This window comes from Odontomachus brunneus, unplaced genomic scaffold, assembly GCF_010583005.1.
Source record: "Odontomachus brunneus isolate Ranch 3 - 2012 unplaced genomic scaffold, Obru_v1 Obru_scaffold_003, whole genome shotgun sequence".
In the NCBI taxonomy this organism is placed as follows: Eukaryota; Metazoa; Arthropoda; class Insecta; order Hymenoptera; family Formicidae; genus Odontomachus; species Odontomachus brunneus.
Window position 1 is genome coordinate 1,153,453 of NW_022639453.1, and position 15,114 is coordinate 1,168,566.

The window sequence follows — 15,114 nt, forward strand, 5'->3', positions numbered from 1 at the left end:
GGGGGGGGGGGAGGTAATGCGTATCGATCTAAGTCGAAGGTCGCGGTGATAGCTCGGCTTGGGTCGTGTTTGCGGACACTAACACTGGTAGCCTGTTAGCCTTAGCAGTAGCCGCGGTGTATAGGATCCAATTACGCTCGATGCAAATCTGTACCGGGCGACTAGCATGACTTCAGATAGCCTCGAAAACAGCTCGCATGACACACTGATAGTACCGGTAGATTGCAGTGCTGCCGCATGTTATACCTGCCCTCGCAATCGGCGCGATCGCGGACACAACGGCCGTACACGTGTATGTGTGAGAGCGTTCGCAGGCGGAGGCTGGGTATTTAAAAGAATCTCGTGGGAGAGCTCGTCGGAATTCGCTCAAAAATCCGGGAGGCCTCGCACGTTCGGGAGTTTTCCAAAGAGAAACTGTCTCGTTCGCTACTTCTGAGTCGCAAGCGAATCGCTCGACTCGGCGTAACAGCCCGCCGTCGATTAATTATTAAAACGTTATATTAACCGTCTGCACGCTTGCGATATATTTAATTACGTTACAACACGCGATGTGCGACAAATTTATTATATTTTTACGCACCTATGAATTATGCATGCTCACCTGTACTTAGTTTTCGATACGGCTTTTTATGTCGACGCGTCGAGGCGTTTCAGCACGTAGCCAATGGTCCAACGGGAGAACTTTTAATTTCTGGGAATTATTCAAGAGCAGGTTCTCTCATTGGCACATCGGCTACGTTCCGAAATAAATCGAAGAATAAGTGTTGTTCTGAAATGCATCGCAACTCTGTTGAAGCAAAGTACAGTACAGTAGCCTGCAAATTGGTTTGCGCACTTTTTATTATGGCATAAAGTTGCAACGCTTCAAGTTTGCAGAATTGGAAGCCACTGCTGACGAGTAATCGATTACGGTGCCGAAACGACAGAGTCTGATATTTGTAAAATTTAGGAGAGAATTTATTTTAAATTAAGGTCAATCTTACAGCCCGGTGACGATTCCGTAAGTTCGCGATTCGATTGGACAGGAAAGAAAATTTTAAAAGTCGATGCCTCCCCAGATAGAGACAGATGTACGTAAATTTGACAGCCGCCATTCGATTTGTAAATGTCGCGTTCCTTATGAGCAACTTTCTCTCTCTCTCTCATGTGGCACTCATATTTATCTCATAGAATAATATTAAATTAAGGGAACATTATCTTGAGAAATAATTTTTTTAACCGCGTATTTATAACCGCGCTGCACATACAATGAGTTGAAAAACGGTTAACTCCCTCTCTTTCTCCCTCTCCGTCATGCGTGTGATATTTCGAGACAGCCGCGAACCAGAGGCTTCTTGGCGTGGGAAAAGTCGATGATAGCCGCACGCGCGCACGAGCGATCAATTCTCATTAACGAGCGAAATTAATCCACGATGGTGCGTGTCACAAGACAGCCTCGAGTCGGCCTGTCGCCGCCGTCTCGGCCGGGGGAGGGGGAGGGGGGGAAGTAGATGCGTCGTATCGAATTCAATTACACGCGGCCGCGTGGTTTCTTGTCGCCTTCCAGGCAACTGAGCGTGTCCCCAGATAATCGCGAAAACAGCTCGCATGACACGCCGATCTATGCGGGCGATAGATTATTACCAACTATATCCGCGGCGTTTCGGCACCGCCGCCCACGCATCACGTCGTCGTGTGATGTATCGCATTCAATTATGCACGATGCAGGCTCCTGCTGGCGTATGGATTATGTTGAAAGCGGCTCGTACGATCAGATCGATGGCTTAGTAAGTCATTTAGCGCTCGCGTACGCACGCACGCATGTCCACGCTAAATACGATGGGCGAGGTGCCCCGTCGCGCTATTTGCGGTTATTAATTGCTCCCTCTTTTGCACCTTGCGAATCCTTCCTTGCGAATCTCTCACGAGCCCATCGCGAACTTCTTCTCCGGATAGAGTTTGAACTCTAATAGTGATGAACTGATTTCTGGTGAAATATGAGTGATTTAGGAATTTTGATTGAAATTACCAGAATTCGGTTTAAGTCAGCCAGATAATTTAAACTGAATTCTGACGGAACGTGCTTGTATCTCTAGCCGGAATTTCGGAATTATTTAACCATATTTTGCCAGAGATCCACATTTTTTTGTGTATTTCTATGAGATAAATTCTATGAGATAAATTCTATGAGATAAATTCTATGAGATATTATTCTATGAGATAAGTATGAGAGCCGTATGAGAGAGAGAAAGTTACTCATAAAGGACGCGACATTTACAAATCTAACGGCGGCTGCCAAATTTACGTACGTCTGTCTCTATCTGGGGAGGTATCGACTTTTAAAATTTTCTTTCCTGTCCAATCGAATCGCGAACTTATGGAATCGTCGCCAAGCTGTAAGATTGACCGCGAGCAGCAGCCATCGTTTCTACCTTACTCGATCAGAGACCGAAGAACTCGTTCCATTGTGCGGTGTCCCGCTACGATTGAACACCTGATAAACCGCAGATTGTCTCAAAATGTCCCAGGCACGCCCAACTTTCCCTCTCCGGAGGGCTGTCGTTCCCATGTACGTCTATATAGCCATTGGCTCGGCGCGGAAATTCATCGTGGTCGCTAACTATCTCAAACTACCGCTACTTTCAACGCGGCAGCCTAACTATCTTAAACTGCCAATGCGTTGGGCCGCTCTTTGTGCTGGGACAGTCCTGCCGGAAAGGACCGTCGTCGTCGTGTCCCTTGGCCCGCGGCGATCGCCGAAAATTGGCCAGATATCCGTGGAATTTCGACGGCTCAAGTTCGATTCATCGTTGGAAATTGAGACGAAATGGTTCGTCGGTTGGTCGGTCGGTCGGTCGGCTTCAAACTGCGAAAGATTACTGCGCGAGAACTTAGGCACGTTGGCTGGACTCTCCTCTCTTTCTTTTTTCCTCCGTCATTCTTCTCTCTTTCTCTCTCTCTCTCTCTCTCTCTCTCTCTCTTTCTCATACACACTCTCGTGCCGCTCGTGCTTCAAACTCGACTCGACGCCCCGACACTTCCGCCCGCGATCGAATGTCGCGCGTGCTCGTTACGTCGCCTCGATGGTCAAAGCTCAATTGCAGCGGCCGAAGGCTATTTGTTTGGAATGATTTGCGATGACGTCCGCGGTATCGCCCACATTTGCGTTTATGTGACTATCGATTAGTCTACGAAATGACAGGAATAAAAATTACTTGATATGACGTCGTATACGCGGCAACGTATTATTCTTTGTATTCATAATCATCATTTCTTTTTTAAAGGGAAAAGAAACTATTTAGTTGTAGAACAGTAAGAAAAATAAAACAGTGCGAAAAACAAACGAGCGCGATGTGGCGAAGGAAAAATAATGAGATTCATAATTACCCGCGTTCCACTCGGAAAAATAATCTCAGTTCGTGCAGCAACATGAAGACCAGACGAAAACTCCCGAAGATAAATGATATTTCAGGATTGAAAACATCTCTCTGAGCATCCGGCTGCGTTAAAATTCGATAAAGATAACTGAAAACAAGTGACTAAGTAGAAATCTTCTGTAGGAAATCTTTTTGTCTTTATGGCCGAGTTTTCTTCTGGTACTAAACTTTATATATTATTTTCTGATAAATATATTTTATTATTATATATTTCTTCTGGTAGTTTCCCCTGATAAAAAAAATCAGTTACACGAACTTGTTATTTATCAGATAGATTCGTTTTTTTTATATCTCTTTAAGATATCGTGACATATAGTTTTCTCTTGTTACTTTTTAACATAGTTGACTCATATCGCGAGAAAGACGATCGTATTGTCATCTTTAATCATTATTCATCGCTCGCGCTAGCTGGAAGATAATCTCAATGCGGATCGGAACGTTTCCGGAATATTTATGACCCTCTCGTTCTACGAGACTCAATTTCTTATTCGCCTCCGTCATTTAAGCTCCACATATTTTCCATAATCGCGAATAGTAAATAAATTTATAACAGTTCGAGTGTACGTGCGCGCATCCATGCATAAAATCCGACCGGTCAAAGTGTAACTTCACACGGGTCGAATGAAACGCTTATTTGGTAGAGATGAAAGATCCTTTTTTCGTAGATTGTAAAAAGTCGTGCGAGTAGAGTGAATCCTGAGTTGGAGAAGGAAAGAAGAGAGAGACAGAGAGCGGAGAGAGGAAGGGCGTAGGAAGAAATTCCCGAGTCGCGATCGTCGCCGGCGCCTTTTCGCCGACGTGGCACACGGCTCTGATCTTTATGGGGTTCCATATTTTACGAGTAACACACACTACCCGTAGCTTTTTCCCCTCGCTGGCCTTCCGGAGGCGTCTACACGACGTATTGTTCCGGTTTTCGAGAAACGGCTCGCTTCAATCCCGCTTGCGAATCCCGTCAAAGAGCGGCCGCGTTTACAGCCTCCGTGTATCTCTCTCTTTCTCTCCTCTCTCTTTCTCTTCACTCTTTCTTTACTATTCTGTCACCTCTGACGTTTTGTCACTTTGTCACGTTTTATCATTCTGTCGCTCTATCGCTTTAACCTTATCTCTCGCTCTTTCTCTTTCGATTTGTTTCTCTTTCCTTTTTTCTTTAGCCCTTCCGTATCTTCGTCCTCCGACCTCTCGCGACTGCATCCACATCCCGGATGCGTCGGAATTCTGACGCAACGAAGCGATGGATCGGCTCTGGGATGCCTTTATGTCGGGTCTCCGGGCGATGCGATTTTCGTCGCACCATCTTCGTCGTCGTCGCGTCGGTTTCATCTCGCGTTCGCGGATCCTCGGATAGATAGGCGCGTAGGCGTCGTGAAAACGACGCCGTTCGCCGTTTCTACGCGGGATCCTACGGAAAAAAAAAAGAGAGAGAAAGAGGAATACGCCGTGACTCGAGGGGGCAAGAAACGAAAAAGATTTCGTGGTTGCGGGCCTTTTCGGCGAGCGCGCGGAATGAGTCGAGGGAACGAGCCAGGGGAAATACGAATTGTCACAGCGAGATTCTAATGCCGCGGTAAGAGTATTCTACGGTACTTTCTCGGGGAAAAACTCGTTTTCTCCCTGCGACGAGACGCCGTCCCGTGGGAAAGCGCATTCCCCGCGACGGTTCGCGTTATCGCGAGCGAGCAAGCGAACGCACATATAGGCGCTGCGCACGCAGTATGGGGATGCGCATTGTTTCGTCTCGGCACGAACCGCTTGTTAAAAATATCCGGTCGGAGTTTAAGAAAAAGAAAGAACGAGCCGTCGAGGTAAAGAGAGAGAGAGAGAGGGAGAAGGGAAGATGAGCATAGAGAGAGAGAGAGAGAGCATACGCTCTGCAACGAGGAGCCTTGCAGTGTTCGTTCACCTTCTCGCGGGATGCGCCGGAGTCATCGTGTTCGATCATTCGATTCCCTCTTTTGCCTGGAAGGCGCGCCAACGCGTGTGTGCTGGTGAACGCGAGTCGCGGGCTTTCCTCCGGAAAAATATTTGTTTTAGTTTTCAAGCACGGTTCGCTCGTTACCGGCACCGAGACGAGCACGGTATATAAATTACGAGTGTACGATGCACAAAAGTAGCAAAAGGAGGAATCGCGGTGAAGAAATGGAACGCAGCTCGAAGGGAGATTTGACCCTGAGGGTATCAGAGATCTCCCTTCTGCCCGCCATTCTCCTCGTTCTTTCTTTTGTTTTTTTTTTTAATTAAGGTACCGAAAGGATTCTTCTCATTATATGGAACGTCGTTCCGCCTGGCGAGACGTTTGAGAAAGCGGTAGACGAAGAAATTCGCGATCGCGAAGCGTAATATGAGAACGTTATCGGGAAAGATGCTGGCGAAAAGTCAAAGACGAAACGTACACACTGTAAAAAAATCTTGCCTGTACAGTACGTAAAAAAATGTTCCAAAAAGTCCACATTAAATTTTGTGTGAAAAATAACTCACTCATATATTCATTCGTATGTTATTTACTTTATGTATAGACTAGTACATAATAAAATAATACGAATAAATATATGAATGAGTTATTTTCGACACAAAATTTAGAGTGGACTTTTTGGAACATTTGTTTACATACTGTGTACGCAAGATTTTTTACAATGTAAATATCCGCCTGTGCGGGACAAGACTTGCACACTTTGGAGCTTTGTCATTTTAAACTTTCAATATCCGAACACCTACCTAAGAAATATTCGTTAATTTCTAAATATTTTTTTCTCAGTGTAGTTACTCAATTACACTACGCTAATCCTGCTTATACGATCGCTTCGATCTTGATTTCGGCTAGAACAATCCTAAAGCCAATTGTCCCGATTGGTTCTTCAGTTTATGTTTACGTTTTTTGTTTACGGTTACGTCAATTCGTGTGCCCTGCCTACGCCTCGTCACGCATCGCAGGTTCTTTCTCTCTCTTTTTTTCTCCAATGCGTAATTTCGCGTCGGCGATTTCGCGCTGACGATCGTCGTCGCGATCCCGGCGCTACAATTACCCACCGCCTACGGGAAAGCCGTCTTTTAAACGGCAGCTGCACGTGAACAACTGATCTTACGCGCGGCGTTGAATTTTAATTATTCCTCTCTGAACGCTAATTCCCCCAGGACTTCATTTTGAGGGCGTGGACGGTAATTGGCGGCGATTTGCATATTTTTCCGGAATAATTCCTGTGCGCGTAATCGACGCGGCACCGACGCGCGTAAAAACAAGTGGCGCGGCCGCGAACATCGATCCGTATGTATCACGTTTGAAATAACACGCGCAGAAATAATATCCGCGAAAACAACTTGTCAATTAAGCGGTAGCCGGCATTTGTTGCCGGAGATGGGTAATATATCGTTCGTAATAGTCCATTGTTTACGCTTTAATAATCGTCTTTATTATACCGTCGTGTTTTTGTTATCTCGAACGAAGCGCGCTATCGTGCACAAGATCGCGAACGAGATAGCGAGCGATTTGGAATTCGTGGCAGCTCGACTGCGGGCCCTCAAATGAAAACCGGCGACGACGGTGCGCCATTAAGGACGCGACGGTTCGCGAAAGTCGCGCTTTCCTCAGCGCTGGTAGCAAGATTTTACGGTAGACGCGACGCTTTTCCAGACCGTACTTCTCGCGCCACGTTGCTTAATAGCGTACTTTGTACGTTCGGCTAATTATGACACTTAAGTAATCCCCCTACGACGAATGCCGTGGGACGAAGCCGTCGCGGGGAACCGCAAAGTCGCGAAAGTCTCGTATAACACGATGTGCGAATAGACGGAGGGTAGACGCACACATAATTCACGATTACAGTCGCTTGTAAACCGCTGGTTGCTGGTGTATCGCTTAGCTGCGCAACTTGACGTCGCGGAATCTATTACTCGTATAATGTGATTTTTGGCGACGCGGACCGTCTTTTTACGGAAATCACTTTGGCTTTCTTGACGTAACAAACATCGAGCGATCGTTTTTGTCCGCTTTTTACTTTTAAATTTGTGTTTCTCTTGTAAAAGGCATAATTGAACTGAATGCTCCATAAAAGAGATATAATTGATGAAAAGTCGGAAAATTTCAAAATTCTGTCTTATATGGAAAATAAGATATTAATCAATTAAAAATGAAAGAGGTAAGTGACCATTTAGAGTTCTATTATTAAAATCGTGAATATTTGATTTTCGATATTTTTGGCGCGAATTATTTCATTTCCTAATTCCCTGGAATTTTTAAGTCATGACGATTCTGAATTTCTAGGTCTTTAATATCCAGTTTAGTTGAGACGTTTATAATTTTCGGATTTCTGAGGATTCACTCCAAGTATTTAATTTAAATATTCTCCATAATGAATGAGAATATGTTAGAATTTAAAGGGGAGACTTTAATTACCTTGAGATGAATAATTGAAGAGAGAAGATAATGGGGTTTCTGTGTACGCGCGGGCGCAATTATATACTTTTTTTTTCACGCGAGGGAGGGGGAAAACTCTCACGAAACACGTAGCAGAAATAATTTACGCGACGCGAGCGTTGTCCGCCACCGATTTCCCTTCGCGGAATCGCATAAATCCCCGAGTTCGACATCGGCGGAATTTCGACTCTGCGGTAGCCGCGAGGGTACGAGTGAATTTCACCCATGGTGTATGTAACGTTATGAATTATGTGGAGAGGACAGCATTGAGCGGTAATTGAGGAGGTAATCATGTCTCATCCTCACTCACACCTCGGCAATGCTTCGACGTCGTACAACGATGCCCCTGTGCATAGTTCACAGTTCGTTCCCGCCAATTAAACTTACGACGAGCAATTTTTCATTCACGGGAAGAAACTCGTGCGTCAGCGAAAAACGTCGACGTAATTCTCGAGGAACGACCGCGTTCGGGAGACACGGATCAAACTTTATAATCTCTGAAATAAAAAAGCGATATATATATATGTATATATACGTAATATATACACGTTTTGCATACACGTAGAAAAATCGAAGGAGAATGTAAACCTGTACGCGAAGTTTTTATGCGACAAATCCGCGAGTCGAAATTTTAGAAATTTCTGGTCAAAGTTTTGATCCATATTAAGGCTCTCGGTCCCTCGCATTGTCTATCTCTTTTTAATGACGCCAGAAGCGAGAAAATGCATGCTAAAAATTCTTGCGAAATACGTTGAAATAAAAAGATATATCTATAAAGTAACACTTGCAATCGATTAAATAAATCTGTGATGTATTAAATAATCTGTACATTTCTCTTTTGCTTTAATAATCAATAATTTATCTTAATTAAATTAACCTGAATAGAAATAGGCGAAGAAATAGGTTCAGAAAATGAATTGTATGTCACGTTAATTTACAACAAATTATTGATTGTTAAAGCAAAAGAGGAGTGCATTGAATATCTTACAAATTTGTTTATTGATTACAAGTATTATTTTATGGATATATATTTCTATTTTAACGTATGTCACATGAATTTTTAGCATGCATTTTCTCGTTTCTGGCATCATTAAAAAGAAATAGACAATGTGAGAGGTCAGGAGCCTTAAACATTAAATTCTTGCAAATTATGTTAAATTGAGAAATCAATGAAGAATATCGATATGCACTCTCAAAATTATACAGGATGTTCGGTAACTTATCGAGCAACCGCCGTGTACGAGTAGAACAGGCCAAAATAATATTATAAAAGTTATATATCATTTTTAAATTTTCTCAATATTTATTCCGTAATTAATTAAAATGTATAAACAAATGAGCTCACGAGACAGGCGGTAGGACAGGCTTCGTGTGTAAAAGAAATGGCTTACCTTTTAGTAACGATAAATAAACAGCTGATTTCGAGGTGGAGTAATATGGAGTATACGTATCGCTTGTTACTTCGCCTCGAAATTAGCTGTTTACTCATCGTTGCTAAGAGGTAAGCCATTTCTTTTACACACAGAGCCTGTCTTACCACTTCTCGTGAGCTCATTCGTTTTTATACATTTTAATTAATTACGGAATAAATATTGAAAAAATTTTAAAATGGTATATAACTTTTATGATTATTTTGACCTGTTCTATCTATACACGGCGGTTGCTCAATCAGTTATCGGACATCCTGTATAGGTTATCTTGATGCAACAAATGTTTTTTCAATGACATTTTCTTCATATTGAATTATTCTTAGAAAAAACTTTAGAATTTATATTTAACATTTGATTATTTCAATCTTCTACATTTAATTTTTATTCTTAATTTTAATAAATAAATTATTTTAATAAATAAATTATTAATTATTACGTAATTGCAGATAGAATATGTGCGCGACCAGCGCCCGTTAAATAATCCAATAAAAATTAATGAGACAGATGCAATTAATGAATAGGTCCGACAAATTTTGTTTTACGATCTCTTTATTATTCATTTTTTATTAGCGTTGTGGGGAAAATAATGCACATATATTGTGAATGTATATTTATGCGTCTGTGAAAATATATGATGTGTTGTTGCCGCGGTGCGCGATGTCCTGCGTCCTGGTTTCCTGATACAGCATCCTGCTTGCACCGCCATAGCACTACGGGATACTAACTCGCGATACTGATACTCGTATACAGATTTGTATGATCCGACCGGAAAAACACATGTTAATTAACGCGCTGTCGATGAGAGCCCGATTAAACGTTTCAATAGTCGGCAAGGTATTTTGTTTGAATATAATATGACGGTTGCGCGTGGGAAAATACGCGACGCGTACGACAGTATCAAAAAAACAACAGGCAAGAAGAGCCACGTTATCTGCGAAGCGTCATAGCCCGCGGCTGAAGATAACAACACAATCCAAACATTGCAGACCTTCAAGGCGGTCAAACTGGTCCTCGCGCGCGCCCCGCACTTTCGCGAACATTCCCATTACGTCCCGAGCCGGCAAGCAATACGTACACCGCGCCGTACGCGCGCATTCACTTATCGTCGGGTGATTAGAACATTTCGTTGACGTTTGACACGTTTAATCGGCTCGCGTCTTGTCGGCATCACGTTTTCAACCTCGTGCACGTTTTCGATTGATCTGTACTTATGCGAGTGTCAGTGCCAGTGTGAGTGTCAGTGTAAATGCCACAAGATTGAGGACGACATACAATGGGTCAAATAAAATTTCATGTTTCAAAAACGCTACAACTTCGATATTTGGACAAATTTCGATATATGCGGAAACTCAATGGAACAGTGATGATTTATAGTCTTACTTAATTCAGTAGTTTTTATTTACTAAAATTTTAAGTACTGTTTCAATCAATTTTGTTTGTTAAAATAAGGTTTAGTGAGACATGTCGCAGTTTGACGATTTTTTTTAAGTCTATAGTCAAGTTTTCAATATTTAATTTCAGTATCAATGTCTGTGCCTCGTGTTAAATTAGATGATACATGAAATGAGTTAACTGATTGAAAATAGTTTCTAAATCTAACTTCTTTATGTGTGATTCAAAAAAAGAGAAGCAAAAGACAAAATTTTGATTCGACAAAGTTGTTCTAAATTTCATTAGTTTTCATTTAAAAATGAAGCATTGAAATCTGTCCAAATCTTGAAGTTGTAACTTTTCTGAAACATGGAATTTCATTTAATTTCACTGTGCGACGTTCAAGAGCCAGGATGCTGAATTTGGAAGCGGATGTTGGATGATAGGATATCAGTAGCGACTCATCGTATATTTCAAGGTATGTTAAATATTTTATTATGCAGTAGAAAAAGTATTAAACGTACCCGTGGACATTTTTATTTTGGTCCTATTACGAATATTTAAATTTTAAACATAAAATATATTTAATATTTATACAGGGTTGGCAAAAAGTCCGGAAACGGTCAAATATCTCGAAAAGCATCAACTGTAGCGAAAAATATGTAAGTAGCAAAGTAGTAGGGTTTAATAAAATGTACCTAATGATGGCTAAAAATTTAACTTTGGGTGGAGGACGAAGATCATACGAAGATCAAATTGAATTTTTTAAATTGGACCCCCCCACTTTTTATTACATATTCTTGTAGCTTATTTCAAGGGCTTTCCAAAAACCTCTAATAAAGTATTTTTTTATTAGACATATTTAGAATTATGAGGCTTGAAAGGATTTTGGTCTTTAATTGTTTCTGTTTCGTAAAAACGTATCACTGTCTTCTGAACGGTGGATTTAGAAATAAAACAGCGATCAGGATATGCAGCATTGAATGTGTAGATCAGTTACTTCTTCGTATGATCTAATATGGTCTCCCAATTTTCGATAAAGAAACAGCATTATCTTTCCTTTATCGGTTAACATTTTTAAAAAAGAAATTTGAAATTGTAGTTGGAAAAAGAAAGGGAAAAAACAAAGAGTAAGATGCGAGAGAGCACGACTTGTTTTTAAAATACAAAGATCGAGAAGCGTTATCGTGAAGCGCGGGTATGCACGAGTTTTGACTGAGTACGTGTGATATTACGTCGTGAATGAATAACCGCGTTTGATGCGAGCGAATGAACAACTAGGCTGGGAACCTAAAAAACATAAACACAGGAGAAAAACAAGAATAACTTTGTTTTTCGTGTCTCGAGATGTGACTAGACTCGTGTGTCTAGACGATATGACCGGCTTAGATGACAATGGCTATGATTGACAAAACAGAAACAGTTAAAGATCAAAATCCTTTTAAGCCTCATAACTCTAAATATATTTAATAAAAAAATACTTTATTATAGGTTTTTGGAAAGCCCTTGAAATAAGCTACAAGAATATGTAATAAAAAGTGGGGCGTCCAATTTAAAAAATTCAATTTAACCTTCGTATGACCTTCGTCCACCCAAAGTCAAATTTTTAGCCATCATTAGGTACATTTTATTAAGCCCTACTACTTTGCTACTTACATATTTTTCGCTACAGTTGATCCTTTTTCGAGATATTTGACCGTTTCCGGACTTTTTGCCAACCCTGTATATATTTCACGTTAAAAGTTTAAATATTTATATTTTAAAACCAAAACAACAAGAATATATCCAGGATTAGGTATATGTCCAGGCATTAGTACTTTTACTTTATTTATAACCATATAAGAGAAATAATTATTATTATATATATGTGGTCACGAAAACTATTTTTCTAGTAAATTCTACTATAATATTAGCGATGATAACCCGATGTGCATTACTAATATCATTTTTGCATTAAAACAAACAAAAAATATGGTTAGGGCCAAGAATAATTAATTTCAGTTAGATCAACCATTTCTTTCTTCTCAGTAGGGGGAATTAAGACGAAGTTTATCGCGCATATAAACGCGAGACTAAAAACGTATCTAATGCCTAAAAAAAGCGGTGCTTAAACGTTCCGTTATCGGAACATTCGCTGTGTCGCACGCGATACACGACGGAATGGTGAGGACGATGAGACGTAATGATTTTTGAATTATTTAGTCCAGACCTAAATATGATAGCGGAACGATCTATCTTATACTTTGGTGTCCATTTACACCCAGAGGATCTCGAACATTGGCCGCTATGGAATCGCGAGTGTACAAGCGAGAATTCTCGACCGTGTATTTTTCGCGAATGAATAAGAAAGAAGAGTGCGCAGGTTCGCGTTTTAGGTCATGTCGGATTTTGCGCGCAAATCCTGACGTATCTCTTAAAATATTATTATACCGTCTGCCCATCTGTGTATCGCAAAATATCGATGTCAGGTTTGAACAGCTCAGAAAGAATGGACTGAGAACGGACGAACCGCGAAGTCCAAACCATTTTGCGCGCGAGTCTCGCGTTAATTAAACGCATCGACCGCCATGATGGCACTCGTTATGAGTGCCGTCGCCCTCCCGGCAGATAAGAAAAACGGACGGTGGTCTCTTTGTGGTTGTCGCTATTAAAGCGCCTATAATTCTTTCGACGCGGGACGAGCTATATATAGGGTTGACGGAAAAGTCACGCGATCCGTCGGTGTTTCGCCACTCGTCGCCGGAATCTCCCCTAAATTGCGTTCAGCAACTAATCAAATGCGCGGTGGTTTACATAAATCGCATTTAAAGCGGTATTTAAAACGCTTTAACCGTTCTCCATTTCCGCGTGGACCGACCGAAAGCTTTTACGCGGCTATAACGCAAACGACACAATCAATGACGGTGGATTTTCGGTGCGGAAATGATACAGTTTCACCACAATGGGTGGATTATAATCAAATATCGATGAGCAATTCGCGTCATTTCAATGTTTTTTTTTTCTTTATTTTTTTTACAAAATAATTCGGGGATATCGATGTTATCCAACGTCTCAAGGAGCGAGGGGAGGAGGAGGAATAGAAGCGAGAAAGAGCGATTCGTTAAATAATTTTGTAAGATCGTGCCGGAGCCGAAAGAGTCGTGCGCGGCCGCGGAAGCACGCGCCGTTTCTTTCCTCTTCGCGGAGGGCAATTGACCCGGAGAGAACGGAGTTAATTAAAGACCTTGTTCGGGATGGTTGTACGAGCAGAGGAGACTGCGAAGAGTACCTTCTCGTCTCGTGCACATGTAACGCAAAAATGTGGGAGATACTACCCGTGCTATGTTAGACGGGAACGCTCTCCCCGACTGCTTTACATTAATTCTTCCAAGGATTACATTTTTACCGCATTTTTTTGCCGCGATCTCGCTAATTCTCGTGCCTTTGAATCTTCGACTTGACGATCGGAACGTCGTACTTCGTCTAGTCGATACAGAGCGTGTTTCGAGCTTACCAGCGGATTGGACGAAATACGCATTGCTTCCAATTCGTAAAGTGAGATCCCCAGAGCTCGATATATAAAGTGAGACAATAATGTGTCAAACATAAATAATAAGCGTATGACATCATTATATGTTTATTTGACACGTCTCATTTTATTTAGCATCACTATCTGCGTTGGCTCTTATTTGCCCATGATTTTTAAATAAAATTATTCTAGCTTTTCATGAAAGCATAATTGTTTATTCTATTTAAATAAAGGAATTTAAGTAAATACGTTATTACATAGAGAAGAGAGGATTTGGTTGGATTAATCAAATTCCTGGTGAAATGGTGAACAAATTCTCATTGTAACTATCAGAACTCTGTTCAAGTCAACAAAATTTCTGGTTAACTTGAGCAGAACTTCAATCGGAATTTTTTACTTCGTTCATATTTCACTACAGAAATGTGGTTAGTTCAACCAAACGTTTTCTCCGTGTGGTACCCACCGAATCGCCATCTTTTATTTTTCAGATATTTTTTCTCTGCACATTTAGAGATCCGTTTATACACACTCACGCGATATAAAACGAAGCTTTTACACGTATTTACATGTTCGTTAGCTTATTTTTACGTTAAATAAGAGATATGTGAAAAATTACGACTATCTGTCAAACGCAAGGTGGGGAAGGGGGGTCCTCTTTCGCGTGCGTTTAATGGCGCACGAGGCGTGTTTCAATTAAAACAATGACGATTTCGATATGCGAGCGGAGTAACTGCCAAAGGCGGGGCGTATGCGCACCGTCCATCGTTGTGCGATATCAAATTTTCGCAGCACAAAGCGCGATCGAAAAAAAGAATGGGAGAGACAGAGAAAGGGACGTGCAGTCGAAAAAAAAGAAGACAAAAATAGCAGGACCTCGGGGAAATTTTGCAACCTCGCGGCGATCGATACAGCAGAATTTCGATAGCATGGAAAACAGCTGTCGAGAAAAACCTGACCGACGTTGCGCTCTCAAATGTC

General features: G+C 41.5%; 1 protein-coding gene across 11 annotated transcripts in view; it reads left to right on the forward strand.

The window, feature by feature from the left end:
* LOC116844446 (fasciclin-1) overlaps positions 1–15,114 on the forward strand; it is a 381,499-nt gene that overhangs the window by 8,603 nt on the left and 357,782 nt on the right. Inside the window, exons 1-2 of one of the 11 annotated variants that reach the window (XM_032816039.1) lie at positions 9,496–10,534; positions 11,035–11,106. The exons of 9 other annotated variants lie outside the window; for them this stretch is intronic. The gene's annotated coding sequence lies outside the window, so the exon portion shown is untranslated. Of the gene's footprint in view, positions 1–9,495; positions 10,535–11,034; positions 11,107–15,114 lie in introns of those variants that run through there. One more of the 11 variants, XM_032816048.1, reaches the window with a different exon arrangement.